The sequence below is a fragment of the Oryctolagus cuniculus genome, chromosome 4 (assembly GCF_964237555.1).
Source record: "Oryctolagus cuniculus chromosome 4, mOryCun1.1, whole genome shotgun sequence".
Lineage (NCBI taxonomy): Eukaryota > Metazoa > Chordata > Mammalia > Lagomorpha > Leporidae > Oryctolagus > Oryctolagus cuniculus.
This window is the reverse complement of record NC_091435.1, coordinates 127545743-127560846: the sequence shown is the minus strand read 5'-3', so window position 1 is coordinate 127560846 and position 15104 is coordinate 127545743.

Below are 15104 nucleotides of genomic sequence, written 5' to 3'. Positions count from 1 at the left end.
TTTGACATTTAATCATATTATCACATGTAGATTCTATTCCACTCATTTTAACTATTTCCAAGTATTTGATTTAATAAACAGGGAATATGCAATACAGTTAATTTATTAGTTCTTCTAATAGTAATCATGAATGTGTTTCTGTTTTTGAGATTACCAAAAATTCTGCAATCAATAACATTTCATATATTTCTATGTGCTCATATCTTTTTTTTTTTTTTTTGACAGGCAGAGTTAGACAGTGAGAGAGAGAGACAGAGAGAAAGGTCTCCTTCCGCTGGTTCACCCCCTAAATGGCCGCCACGGCCGGCACACTGCGCTGATCCAAAGCCAGGAGCCAGATGCCTCCTCCCAGTCTTCCACCTGGGTGGAGGACCCAAGTACTTGGGCCACAGCAGAGAGCTGGACTGGAAGAGGAGCAACCGGGACTAGAACCTGGAGTGCAGGCGCCGCAGGCGGAGGATTAGCCTAGTGAGCTGCGACGCTGGCCTCATATCTTTTTTTAAAAGATGTATTTATTTATTTGAAAGAAAGAGTTACAGAGAGGCAGAGGCAGAGAGAGAGAGGGAGAGGTCTTCCATCCGTTGATTCACTCCCCAGATGGCCGCAATGGCTGGAGCTGTGCTGATCAAAAGGCAGGAACCAGAACCTTCTTCCGGGTCTCCCTACGTGGGTGCAGGGGCCCAAAGACTTAGGCTATCTTCTATTGCTTTCCCAGGCCATAGCAGAGAGCTGGATCAGAAGTGGAGCAGCCAGGACTCGAACTGTTGCCCATATGGGATGCCAGCAGTACAAGCAGTGGCTTTATCCACTATGCCACAGTGCCACAGTGCCGGCCCCATGCTCATATCTTACACACACATACACACACAAACACACTCAAAACACAAGGGTGCTTTAAAAAGTTTGTGGAAAGTGGAATTAAAAGAAATTGTATTCTGGTGCAAAAAAATTAAAGTCAATGCGCAGTTCTTTTAATAACATGCACATCCGTGAGCTCTTTGAAGATACATAGATGCAAATATGTGCATGCACATGCATATCTATGTACTTTAACCTTGATAAATTTCATCTCAGCTTCAAAAGTGCATCGCTGTGCCTTTGCAATTCTCATAGACAATCATAATATCTGGAAGTAATAGTGCTTTTCCCCTTTCCTTGGCAGAAATTTCTACCTATGAAACCTAAATGCCAATATTACTTTGGTATCCTGCCATTATTTTTAAAAGGCTTAATTTCCCAGGCAATTTTGCAGCTGCGTAGGACCACATGGCTTAATTCTGTTCAAGGAGATTTAAGTAAAATATTGTTAGATCTTCAGGGAAGGCTCCTTAAATGGGAAGAGGTAAGCTCTTCTTCCTCACGTTTTACTTCTTGATGGCTGGCATGAAAATTCAGTGGCTGAGACTACTTGGATTTAAGCCTCATACAAAACTGAGACATAGGAGTGTGGATTTCTGGTCATTGCAGAGGTGCCACATCAGTCCTGATTGCCTGCCCCTACATTTTTATTCTCTTTGTTTAAGTGAGGAAGACATTTCTATTTCATTTAAGGTATTAATATTTTTCTGCCTTTATAGCTGAGAGTAATACAAACAGATATACCTCCCATTTCTTCTAATTGTTCTCTGTTTCTCCTGGGGTGCTGTATAATCTTCAACCTCAGGACAATATTGAATGACAATGTTCATAGAAGCTTCCTTCTCTTGTTCTGAGTTGTACTAGAAATGGATCAAAACTTATCCATTAAGTATGATGTTTCATATAATACTGCTGTAGTTATCTTACTAGAGGAGGACAAAATAAAATGCACACCTTATTAGTCATCATTAGGCTTTACCTGTGCAGAGAAGTAGCTATTAACTACCAGTAGATAGCTATGCATATTGAACCTGATCATATCATGCTTTTAAAGACGGTTGCTCTTCTAGAAATATTTCCCTTTAATATGTAATGGGAACATTCAGAAAGCTAATATAACCCATACTATGTGTAATGGAATAAATATTGCTATACGGTATTACTGAAATAATCTCGATTACAATTCTCATGTTGGAGAATTCCTAGCATTCCTTTCCAATTGACATTTTTATATGTTGCTTGGTATTGCTACAAATAGAAGAAACGATTTTTCCTCTTACAACCAAAATAAACTTTTTGGTTCAGCATTCAATTTTTTAATTATAGATTTCTGTAACTTGCGTAAAAATAGGTTTAGATAACTATTACACAAATAACAAATAATAAACTACACAAATAACAAATAACAAAAAATAAATTCCAAATTACACAGTACTTATAAGGAAGGCACTGCCCACATGTTAAAAAGAACATTAATTAATAACTGTTTAGAAGAAATAAATAAGATGAGAGAGAACTTAAGCTGCTCTGGGATATGTAAAGAACAAAGGAAGGGTTACGTTTCCAGGGGTCTGAGTGATAGAAGTTTTCAATGAAGTGAAAAAAAAAAATGAAGACCCCGTGGGAAAAGAGGAGAAAAGACAGAGACACCACTATAGCCAGCCGCACGGCACAGCCAGTTGCCGGCTGTGAGCCACCGTCTTTAACACCAAGCTAGTAAGAAATCACCGCACCGAGCTACCCGCAGTTTGAGCTGAGAGGGAATACCACATTCACCCACTGCCTTTTACTCCAGTCTGGGGAGCTGACTGGTGTCTGCGTGACAGCTGGGTTTGGAGCAATGAAGCTGGCTTACTTCCTTTCCTTCCTCCAGTCCTGCAGAGTGCCATACAGGGCACTGTATGACTCTGTAGAACAGCATGACTCTGTTCTACCAGCATCATAGTCAGCGTTAGGGTAATGTGTGGGGCAAAGGACAGATCCCCTCGCATCATGCAACTCTGAGGGTTTTTGGGCATTAGTCCCAAAGCTGCACTCACACATTCTACCTCAGCAAGAGCAATTTACCTTAGCTTCTGGGAGCTGACACCAGAAGTAGTCCATAAAAAAATCTGCCCCTTCCCTGGAGGATCTGGGTAATGACCTCACTATACTGTGCAACACCAGGACTATAATAATTCCTTCTAAACTTCTCAGTGCCACTGGAATCCATCTGGTGGACAAAGGGAAGAACTTGCTTGCATTCCACCTCTCTGGGCTCACAGCTTCCAGAATAGAATCTCATGTATACCTTGTAGTCACCTTGTAGGCCTGGAACAGGATTCACTTTACACCTTGGAATCCTTGGACTAGTGCTGTTGGTATAAGCCACAGCACCAGTTGGATTCTTCTAGCAGGACCTGAGGAAGGGTTCATCCATATCACACAGCCCTAGAGCCACAGCAATTAGTGCCACAACCCTGGCATCACTCATCCTTGACAGTAGGAAAAGGGGCAGCCAGCCATGTCTCCCTCAGAACCAAGAACAAGGCCCTGGCTATCACATTTGACAGGGGAACTGAAACTGAACTCTCTGTGGACCAAACGCATGGCACCCAAAGAAATCTTTATTTATCTTAAAGCCACACTTCTCTCCCTGTGAACTGTAGTAGACTATTCTATTGTGTTACATATAGACACAGCTGATGTTGGTTAAGACAAAAGAAATTGCTCAGAGACTACACTCCTAGGCTCACTTAGAACCAAAGCAATAAGCTAAATGATACCCCACATTCCACCTAAACCATAAACTTTTTCCAATAAAACCTAGCCCATAAAGAAGGAATAAATACACCAGATGGGCAGACATGAATGTAGAGACACAAGAGACATGAATAAGCAAGATAGCATGACACTTCCAAAAGAACACAAGATTGCTCCAGAATTAAATTCTGAACTGAAGGAATTTATGAAATGACAGATACCAAATTCAAATAATTATTGTAAGGAAACTCAACAAGATGCAAGGGAATACGGATGGCCAGAAATCAATGAGTGACATGAATGAAATATTACAAAGGAGATAGAACTCATGAAGAAAAACCAAGTAGAAATCTTGGAGATTAAATACAAAATCAGTGAAATAAAAATACAGATGAAAGTTTTAATAGCAGAATAGATAGAGTGGAGGAAAGAATTTCTGATCTCAAGTACAATAATTTTGAAACAGCCCATCTGTCAAAAACAAAGAGAAAAGAATTAAAAAGAATAAAGAGAGTCTGAAATATGGAACATCATTACACACCAATAATTCATTTTATAGACATTACTGAAGGATAAGAAAAAGAAAAGGGCATTGTGAACCTGGTATATGAAATAATAGTTGAAAATTTCTCAGATCTTGAAAGAAACATAGACATCAAGATATAAGAACCTCAAAGAACCTAAGGAGACTCAACCAAAAAAAGTCTTCTCCAAGGTATGTTGTTAAGTTGTTAAAATTTAAAGAAAAATATAGAATTCCAAAGACAGTAAGAGAAAAGTGCAAAGTTACATATAAAGGAAAACCAATTAAATTCAATCAGACTGCTTGCGGCCGGCACTGTGGTACAGCAGGTTAAATCTCTGGCCTGAATCGTTGGTTTCCCATATGGACACCGGTTCTAGTCCTGGCTGCTCCTCTTCCAATCCAGCTCTCTGCTATGGCCTGGGATAGCAGTGAAAGATGGCCCAAGTCCTTGGGCCCCTGTACCCACGTGGGAGATCGGGAAGAAGCTCCTGGCTTCTAATCAGCACAGCTCCCGCTGTTGCAGTCATCTGGGGAGTGAAGCAGCGGATGGAAGACCTCTCTCTGTGTCTCTACCTCTCTCTGTAACTCTGTCTTTAAAAAAAAAATCAGACTGCTCAGTGAAAACTCTACAGACCAGAAGAGAGTGGGATGATATATTCAAGCTTGTAAAACAAACAAACAAAAAAGCCAGCCAAGGATATTATATCCAGTGAAGCTAACTTTTAAAAGTAAAAGAGAAACAAAGTATTTTCCATATAAGCAAAAACTGAAAGAATTCACTACCACCAGACCAGTCTTGCAAGAAATTATGAAGGGCATCCTGCATTAGAAGTAAACATTACAAAAATACATGACAACACAAAATTCAGTAACAAGCCAAGTAGAATCATTATTCAATCAACAAAATGACCCATGTCTCCTTGTTGAAGAGCAGTGTTTTTTATTTTTTTCTTTTCCTAATTTGTTTCAACTCTACTTACTGTAGAGTTAATCTGTGAAAGTAAAGGAAACTGAAAATAGATCTTTGTAAAAATTAAGAGTGGGAATAGGAGAAAGAGAAGGAAAAGTGAGAGCATGGTTAGGAGGGAGGGTAGGGTGGTAAGAATCACCATGTTCCTAAATTGTACATATGAAATGCCTGAAGTTTGTATACTTTAAATATAATTAAAAAAAGAGAGAGAATATAAAAAGAGAGAGAGAAAGGGAGGGAAAGAAGGAAAGACAGAAGGAAGGAAGGAAGGATGGAAGGGAAGAAGGAAGGGAGGAAGGAAGAAAAGAAGGGGTGGGAGTGGCACTGTAGCATAGAGGGCTAAGCCACCCCTATGACACCAGCATCCAATATGAGCACCAGTTCAAGTCCTGGCTACTCCACTTCTGATCCAGCTCCTTGCTAAAGATCCTGGGAAGGCAGTGGAAGGGGCCAAAGTGCTGGGGCCCTTACTACCTATGTAGGAGACACATACGGAGTTCCAGGTTCATGGCTTGGGCCTGGACCAACACTGGCCATTGTGTCTATTTGTGGAGTGAACCAGTGGATAAAAGATCTCTCTCTCTCTCTTGCTCTCACTCTGTAATTCTGCCTTTCAAATAAATAAACATAAAAGTGAAAGAAAATGATAGGTCTCAGTTCTTATCTATAAATAACATGAATGTAAATGGATTAAATTCACCAACCAAAAGGCTTAGGTTGGCTGATTGTATAAAAAACATGACCCCACTGTATGAGCTGCAAGAAACTCAACTCACAAACAAAAATATACAAGACTGAAAGTGAAGGCTTGGAAAAAGATATATCAGGATATCAGGCAAATGGAAACCAAAAGCAAGCAGGCACAGCTATCCTGATATCACATAAAACAGAGTTAAAATCAAAATACTGTAAAAAGAGATACTGGACATTATATTTTGGTAAAAGGTTCTATTCATCAAGAAGAAATAACTAATATAAATATATATGCAGCCAAAACAAGACCACTCAGATATATACAGCAAATGCTAATTGACCTAAAGTGAGAGATAGACTAATGCAATAAGTTGGTGATTTCAGTACACCACTCTCATCAATGGACAGGTCATTCACAGAAAACATCAATAAGATACATCGGAGTTGAAACATACCCTTGAGCAAATACACCCAGCAAAAATTTTCAGGACATTTTACCCAGCAGTTTCAGAATACACATTCTTTTCATCAGCACATGGGTCATTTTAGAGGCTAGAACACCTATTAGGCCAAAAATCAAGTCTCAGCAAATTTAAAAGATTGATATCATATCATGTATCTTCTCAGACATAAAGGAATAAAACTAGAAATCAGCAAGAACAATAAAACACCCATAAATACTTAGAAATTAAACAACACACTATTGAATGATCAATGGGTGATCTAAGAAATTATAAAGGAAATAAGAAACTTTATTGAAATAAAAGAAAATTAAAATATAAGAGAATTAGAATTAATAAGGATTAAAGCAGAAATAAATAAAATTGAAACTAAAAAATACAAAAGACCAGCAACACAAAATGTCGGTTTTTTGAGAAGATAAGCAAAATAGATAAATCTCTATCTAGACTAATTGAAAAAGGAAAAATCCAAATAAATAAAATTATAGATGAAAAAGGAGACATCACAACTGACACCACTGAAATACAAAGGATCTTAACAGACAACTATGAAGAACTATATGCTAATGAACAAAATACTAGCAAGTTGAATCCAAGATGGCAGATTAGGGAATGACATACTGCGCTAGGCTAAGGATAAACAGTAAAAGAAAAAAAAAGTGTAGGAAGTGTACTCTCAGGGGATAATTGGATATGAAAATGCAATGAAAATCCTATAAAAGGAAGAAGGTCACTGTGGCCTGTGTGGAGGGTGTGTATGCAGCACATACATAAACAAAACCACAGCAGCTGAAAGCCTGAGTGGACAACTGCTTGGAGATGGAGGTTAGACTGGATTGCAGCAATGTGTGGTGATACAGCTGGAGGGAAATAGAGTGAGTCTGGACTGGTGCCCTGGAGGCTAATTGTTGTTATCAGTTGCTCAGGGACCCAGTGGACTAGAGGGGCATGCTTTTGTTGCCCCAACTGCCCTACAATAGCACCCGCTGACTGGCTGAGAAGGGGTGGGTGCCATTTTGTGTTTGGGCTCTCATTTATGAATGAAGGTGAAATAAAGACTTTCCATAATGAACATAAATTTAAAGAAATTGTCACAACTCATCCAGCCTTGCAAAAGATACTTAAGGCTGTGCTACATACAGAAAGATAGCCATCATTATGAATGAATGTGAAGGCATAAAATCCCCCAGTAAGAGTACAGAAGAAATACAAAGTAAGCAATAAGAATATTAATGGAATAATGGCAGGCCCAAGTCATTACTTATCAACAGTCAACTTGGATGTAAATGGCCTCAGCTCTCCAGTTACAAGATACAGACAGGCTAAATGGATTAATAAGCAAGCTATTTACTTGCTACTTACAGGAAACATACCTCACCAACAAAGATACATGCAGACTGAAAGTGAAATGATGGAAAAAGATATTCCATACTAACAGAAAGCAAAAATGGCTGATGTTGCCAAACTAATACCAGACAAAATAGACTTTAACATAAAAACTGTTAATAGAAACAAAGAGGAACACTATGTAATTATTAACAGTTCAGTTCAACAAAAATATATGACTATAATAAATGTATATGCACCCAACTACCAGGCTCCTGGCTATGTAAAAGGAATGTTAATGAGTCTGAAGGGAGACATAGACTGAACAATACAATAGCAACAGAAACTTCAACACCCCATTTTCATCAATGGACATATCAACCAGAAAGAAAATCAGCAAGGAAGCAAAGAAACAACAGAGTTAATTGACACTATAGAATAAATGGACCTAACAGATATCTATAGAACCTTTCACTCCACAGTGGAAGAGTACACATTCTCCTAATCAGTGAATGGAAATTTTACTAGGATAGATCATGCCAGGCCATAAAGCAAGCCTCAACAAATTTAAAAAAAATTTGAAATCATAACATGAATCTTCTCTAACCATGATGGAAAGAAACTGGAAATCAATAATTCAAGAATCTCTAAAACATATACAAACACATGGAGACTGAACAACTTGTTCCTGAATGAACAGTGGGTCATAGAAGAAATCAAAAGAGAAATAAAAAAAAATTTCTGGAAACAAATGAAGATGACAATACATCATATTAAAACTTAAGGGAAACAGCAAAAGCAGTGTTAGGAGGGAACTTGATTACATGAAGAAATTGGAAAGGTACCAAAACATGAGCTATCAGTACATCTCAGGGACCAAGAAAAACAACAAATTAAACCCAAAATTAGTAGGAGGAAAGAAGTAATTAAAATTAGAGAATAAACAAAATTGAAACAAAAAATACAAAAATTAGTGAAATTAAGAAAGTTTTTGAAAAAATAAACAAAACAGATATTCTACAACTAACAAAAAAAGGGAGAAGACCCAAAACAATAAAACCAGAGATGAAAAAGGAAATGTAACAACAGATATGACATAAATAAAAATAATCATCAGGAATTACTCAAAAGAGCTGTGTGCCAACAAATTCGGGAACTTGGCTGGTGCCATGGCTTAATAGGCTAATCCTCCACCTGCAGCACTGGCACACCAGGTTCTAGTCCTGATCAGGGCACCGGATTCTGTCCTGGTCACTCCTCTTCCTGTCCAGCTCTCTTCTGTGGCCAGGGAGTCCAGTGGAGGATGGCCCAGGTGCTTGGGCCCTGCACCCACATGGGAGACCAAGAGAAGCGCCTGGCTCCTGGCTTCAGATTGGCGCAGTACGCCGGCTGCAGTGCGCTGGCCGCAGTGGCCATTGTGGGGTGAACCAATGGAAAAGGAAGACCTTTCTCTCTGTCTCTCTCTCGCTGTCCACTCTGCCTGTCAAAAAAAAATTTAAAAAAAAAATTGGGGAACCTAAAAGAAATGGATAGAATCTTGGACACATACAATCTACCAAAACTGATTTATGAAGACATAGAAAACCTAAACAGAACAATAACCAAGATGGAAATTGAATCAGTAATAAAGACCATAACAACAAGAAAAATCCAGGACCAGACATCTTCACTGCTGAATTTTACCAACATATTAGAACTAATTCCAATTCTTCTCAAACTTCTCAAAATAACTGAATGGGAGAGAATCATCCCAAAATCCTTCTAGGAAGTCTGCATCACTACTTTAATTCCTAAGCCAGAAAAAGATGAAGCAGAGAAAGAGAACTATAGACCAATATCCCTGATGAACACAGATGGAAAAATCCGCAACAAAATATTAGTTAATCCAATCCAACAACACAACACAAAGATCATTTACCCGGACCACATGGGATTTATCCCTGGTATGCAGGGATGGACCAACATTCACAAATCAATCAATGTGATATATCAGCTTAACAAACTGAAGAAAAAAAAACATACAGTTACCTAAATAGGTGCAGAGAAACCATTTGATAGGATACAACATCCATTCATGATGAAAACCGAAAGCAAATTTGGTATAGAAGGAACACTCCTCAAAACAATCAAGGCAATTCATGGCAAACCCATGGCCTGCATCCTATTAAATGGGGAAAAGCAGGAACCATTCCCCCTAAGCTCTGGAACCAGACAAGGATGCCCAGTCTCACCATTGCTATTTAATATAGTTTGGAAATTATAGCCAGAGCCATCAGGCAAGAGAAAGAAATCAAATGGATACAAACTGTAAAGTAGAATATCAAATTATCTCTATTTGCAGATAATATAATCTTATAGATAGAGGATACAAAAGGCTCCACTGAGAGACTATTGGAACTCATGAAAGAGTTTGGTAAACTGTCAATGTATAAAATCAACACACAAAAATCAATAGTCTTTGTATACACAGATAATGCCATGGCTAAGAAAGAACTTGAGATCAGTCCCATTCACAATAGCTCCAAAAAAATTAAATACCTTGGAATAAATTTAACCAAGGATGTCAATGATCTCTATGATGAAATTACAAAACACTAAAGAAATAAATAGAAAAAGATAATAAAAAATGGAAAAACTGGGGCTGGCACTGTGGCATAGCAGGTAAAGCCAATGCATCCCATATGGGCACTGGTTCCAGTCCTGGCTGCTTCTCTTCCAATCCAGCTCTCTGCTATGGCCTGGGAAAGCAGCAGAAGATGGCTCTAGTCCTTGGGCCCCAGTACCCACGTGGGATACCTGGAGGAGATTTCTGGTTCTTGGCTTTGGATTGGCGCACTCTGGCTGTTGTGGCCAACTGAGGAGTGAACCAGCAGATGGAAGAACTCTCTCTCTCTCTCTCTCTGTGCCTCTCCTTCTGTGCAACTCTTTCAAATAAAAATGATAAATGAATCTTCTAAAAAAAGTGGAAAAATCTTCCATGTTCAGGGACTGGAAGAATCAACATCATCAAAATGTACATACTGCCAAAAGCAATCTACAGAATCAACGTAATCCCAATCAAAATAGCAATGACATTATTTGCAGATCTATAATAAAAGGATGCTAGAATTCATTGGAAAGACAAGAGACTGTGAATAGCTAAGGCAATCTTACACAACAAAAACTAAGCCAGCCGCATCACAATACCTGATTTCAGGCATACTATAGGGCAGTTATAATCAAAACAGCCTGGTACTGGCAAAAAAGGAGACATACAGACCAATGGAACAGAATAGAATCTCCAGAGATAATCCATTAATCTACAACCAACGTATATTGGCAATGGAATTAAAATCAATCCCTGGAGCAAGCACAGTCTCTTTAACAAATGGTTCTGGGGAAACTGGATCTCCACATGCAGAAGTATGAAACTGGATTCCTACCTACACCTTGCACGAAAATCCACTCTAAATGGATCAAAGACTTAAATTTGCAACCTGATGCCATCAAATCATTAGAGAACATTCGGGAAATTCTGCAAGAAATTAGGATAGACAAAGGCTTCTTGGAAAAGACTCCAGAAGCACAGGTAATCAGAGCTAAAATTGACAAATGGGAATATATCAAGCTGAGAAGCTTCTCCACTGAAAAAGAAATACTCAGCAGAGTGAAGATGCAACTGACAGAATTTACAAAAAATATTTGTAAACTACACAACTGATAAAGGGCTAACATCAGAATCTATAAAGAGCTCAAGGAATTCAACAAACAAAACAAAAAAATCCAGTTAAGAAATGGGCAAGGACTTGAATAGGAAATTTTCATGAGGGGAAATTCAAATTGCCAACAGATACTTGAGAAAAATGCTTGGGATCACTAGCCATCAGGGAAATGCAAGTCTAAACCACAATGAGGTTTCACCTCACTCCATTAGAATTGCTCTCAAACAGAGATCGGCAAAGGACAAATGCTGGCAAGGATGTGTGGACAAAGGTACCCTGGAATGTAAACTGGTGCAGCCACTGTGGTAGACAGAATGAAGATACTTCAGAAATCTGAATACAGACCTAACATATGATCAGCCATCCCACTCCTGGTAATTTACCCAAACCAAAAGAAATCAGCATATGAAAGAGTTATCTGTACTCCCATGTTCATTGCAGCATAATTCATAATAGCTTAGATACAGAGTCAATCCAGATGTCCATCTGCTGTTGACTGGATAAAGAAATTATTGTATATACACACTATGGAGTACTACTCAACTGTAAAAAAAGTGAAATCCTGTCTTTTGCAACTGGAAACCATTATATTTAGTAAAATAAGCCAGACCCAAAAAGACAGATATCATATGTTTTCCTTGATTCAAGGCAACTAATAGAGTACCAGAAATGTAATATATTGGAATGAATAATTGTTTATAGTCCCTGTCTCTTCCATTGTGGAATAGTTTTTTTTCTCTTTATACAATTTGTTGAACCATTTTACTTAGAGTAGCTTTAACTATACTATCATTAAGTACACTGAAAATAAATCTTAGTAAAAATTAAGAGTGGGGATGTAACAGGGAAGGGGAGAAAGGGTTGGAGCATGGGCTAGATGGAGGGTAGGAGGGAAGTGCCATTATGTTCCTAAATCTGTGTATATGAAATACATGAAACTTGTGTAACTTAGATAAAATTTTAAAAAGAATTATATTTACAAATCATATTGTATCTGTTAAAAACTAATTAAAAGATAAAACAAAAAATTAAAAGTATAATAAATCCTCAAGAGATGTTGGATCAATAGGAAAATATTTTATTTGCTCTTTCTAAAATATTCATTTGCTATATTCCCTGCCAAATAAGATGTGTGGTTCCATTTTTAAAAGCCAAATACCTGTTAAGTGTTGTATCTCTATTCTAGCATTTACTTTTCATGCTGTGTGCAAATACTTTGCAATCCCTTTCTTTTTAAATCCAACAAAGTGACTACCACACAGTTCTTTTCTGTAGTATTTTAAACACACATCTGATGTCGGTGGCCATATGTGCTGGAACTCCAACTGTCACATTCATCTGATGACACAGACATCATTTGGACTTTCTTCCCAATTTGAATTTTGAAATTTATATGAATTATGCTCTGAATAGAAACCCAAACCTTAGTGTTTTATTACAGAGAAGATTCGCAGTAATGGTTCCATCAAAATATTCAAGCTTACAGAAATCCTGCCAGGGCATACATTTACTTTTGCTCTTAAATGTAACAATATTATAATGCATCTTGTTTAAAGTTAGCTTGATCTTTCCACATTGGGTTCATGTTTTCTTCTCTTCATTCAATTACTTAGAATAAAGACTCAAGGAAGTAGATGGTAAGAGAGTGTATAAAGATCTTAGTTGTGATTCCATAATTATTTACCTAAATCTCAGAAATTAATTGGTAGAACTGGCTTCCCTCACCCCAGAGTGTAAACCTGAACCTTTTCCGAATAATTATGTTTGTCATTTGACTGTGTTTAAATAACGCACATATTTCAGAAAACATTATCAAGGTATCTACATTATCATTTCATGAAAGCAATAAATAAGATCATGCTTCCTCCTGTGAAAAGATTTCAGAGGTTACAGAGCAAGTCAGATTTAAGTTTGAAATTTTATTCCAAGAATTTCACCATTAAGTTCTAGATGAATTAAAGCATCTGATTACATCACCCAAGGTAGAATACTTGGAATTTCTATAGATAAAACTGAATTTAAGAACAGTTAAAAACCAGTAGACATACATTGACAGATGTAAAATAGAACCCAGAGAAATTGCTAATAACTGAATAACTTTGACTTTCAAAGTGGCAATTTTATAAACACGTTTTATTTCATAATAGTTTTAAAATTACAAAATAAAAATTGCATAGTGCAGGATTCCCATATATACCACATCCAAGTTTCCCTCTTATTAACATATTATATTAGTATGATTTATTTGTCACAGTCTATAGACCAAAACCCTTACTATAACTTCTCATGTTAGTATAATGTGTTTGTTATAATTAATAAATCACACTCAGCTTCCCCTATGTTTATGCAAATTCACTTATTCCTTCCACCCCACGGAGTCTCCAGTAATCAATATTTGTGTTCAGACTGAGGTGTTTTTTGTTTGTTTTTAAGCTCCCATTTATGAGGGTGAAAGTGTAGTATTTGTCAACCTGTTATGACTTATTTTACTTAACACGATATCCTCTAGTCCCATCCATTTTGCTGTGACAGGTTTTCATTTTTTCTATGGCTGAATAGTATTCCATTGTGTGTATGTGCCATATTTTATTTACTCATTAATATGATGATGGACATAATTGTTGATTTTATATCCTGGCTATTGTGAACAGTGCTAAAATATGCATCATAGAGCAGATAAAATGATTCCTTGTCATTAAAATATATATACATATAAATACACTTATATATACATACATTTAAATATATACAATATAATTATATAAACATTTTTATCTCAATTTCTCTAATTATTTGCTTGCTCATTTCTCCTCTTTTAGATTATTCCATCACTTGTAGGCACACTACCTGACATAATGTATGGACTCTGAACATTAAACGGCCGCACATGACTTGTACGTGGACTGTGGCTTTGCTTTGCGTGTGGGAAAGTCAACCTTCTCTGACCTGTAACTACTATTTTAAGTTACTTTAAGTGGATATTTTTTAAGCTGTGACATAGCATCTTTATCTCAGATCCAGTTCTTACGAACCAATTTAAAAGGATTAGACTTTAATTTCTTCATAAATATTAAACAAAGTGAAATCAATTTCTTTACAATATGTGCCATGTAAATGCTATCAGCATATGGAGTTTCTTGCTCGTGTTCAAATGCATATATTTGCAATCATATTTGCCATCCACCTACTCCTTAGTTGGTATAAATAATTTACTTGATTGGGTCATAAGAATATGCTGATTCATTTTAATCTAATGTAATTTTATTTCTCAAAGTGTTGGTTTGTAACATTCCTTATGGGAGAAAATATATAAGCTCTTTGCTTTTATAATCATCTCTCTGAACATTTCGCTGAAACCCTGCCAGTTCTTGGTGTGTTATGGAGGTCATTCTTGGACACTGGTGGCAGTGGCGGGTGATTAATGTGAGACAGAGAAGTGACTGGTCTAACTTGCTTCTATAAAGAAGACTCATGAAAATACACAGCATCAGATCCTATACCCATCATTAGCCCAAGTCTATCTGACAAAGAACATAACCATGAGCCCTATGCTTCTGTGAGAATTTAGAATTCATCAATTCAGGCCACATGGTATCCTCTTTGTCCTTACTGTTGCCAGGACACTGTAGGTACTGCCTCTAGCAACTCAGTAAAATATTGCACTATCATTCCCCTGACCTGAGTTGCACTGGGAGTAGTCTCAGACCACCTGATTGCACATTCCACAGACATTTCTCCTCTGATTCTTCTGTTTGACTGGGTATACTGTGAGGCTTGTTTTCACCCTTGGTTGTCCTTGGAAGATGAGACAAGTGGCCCAAGCCATT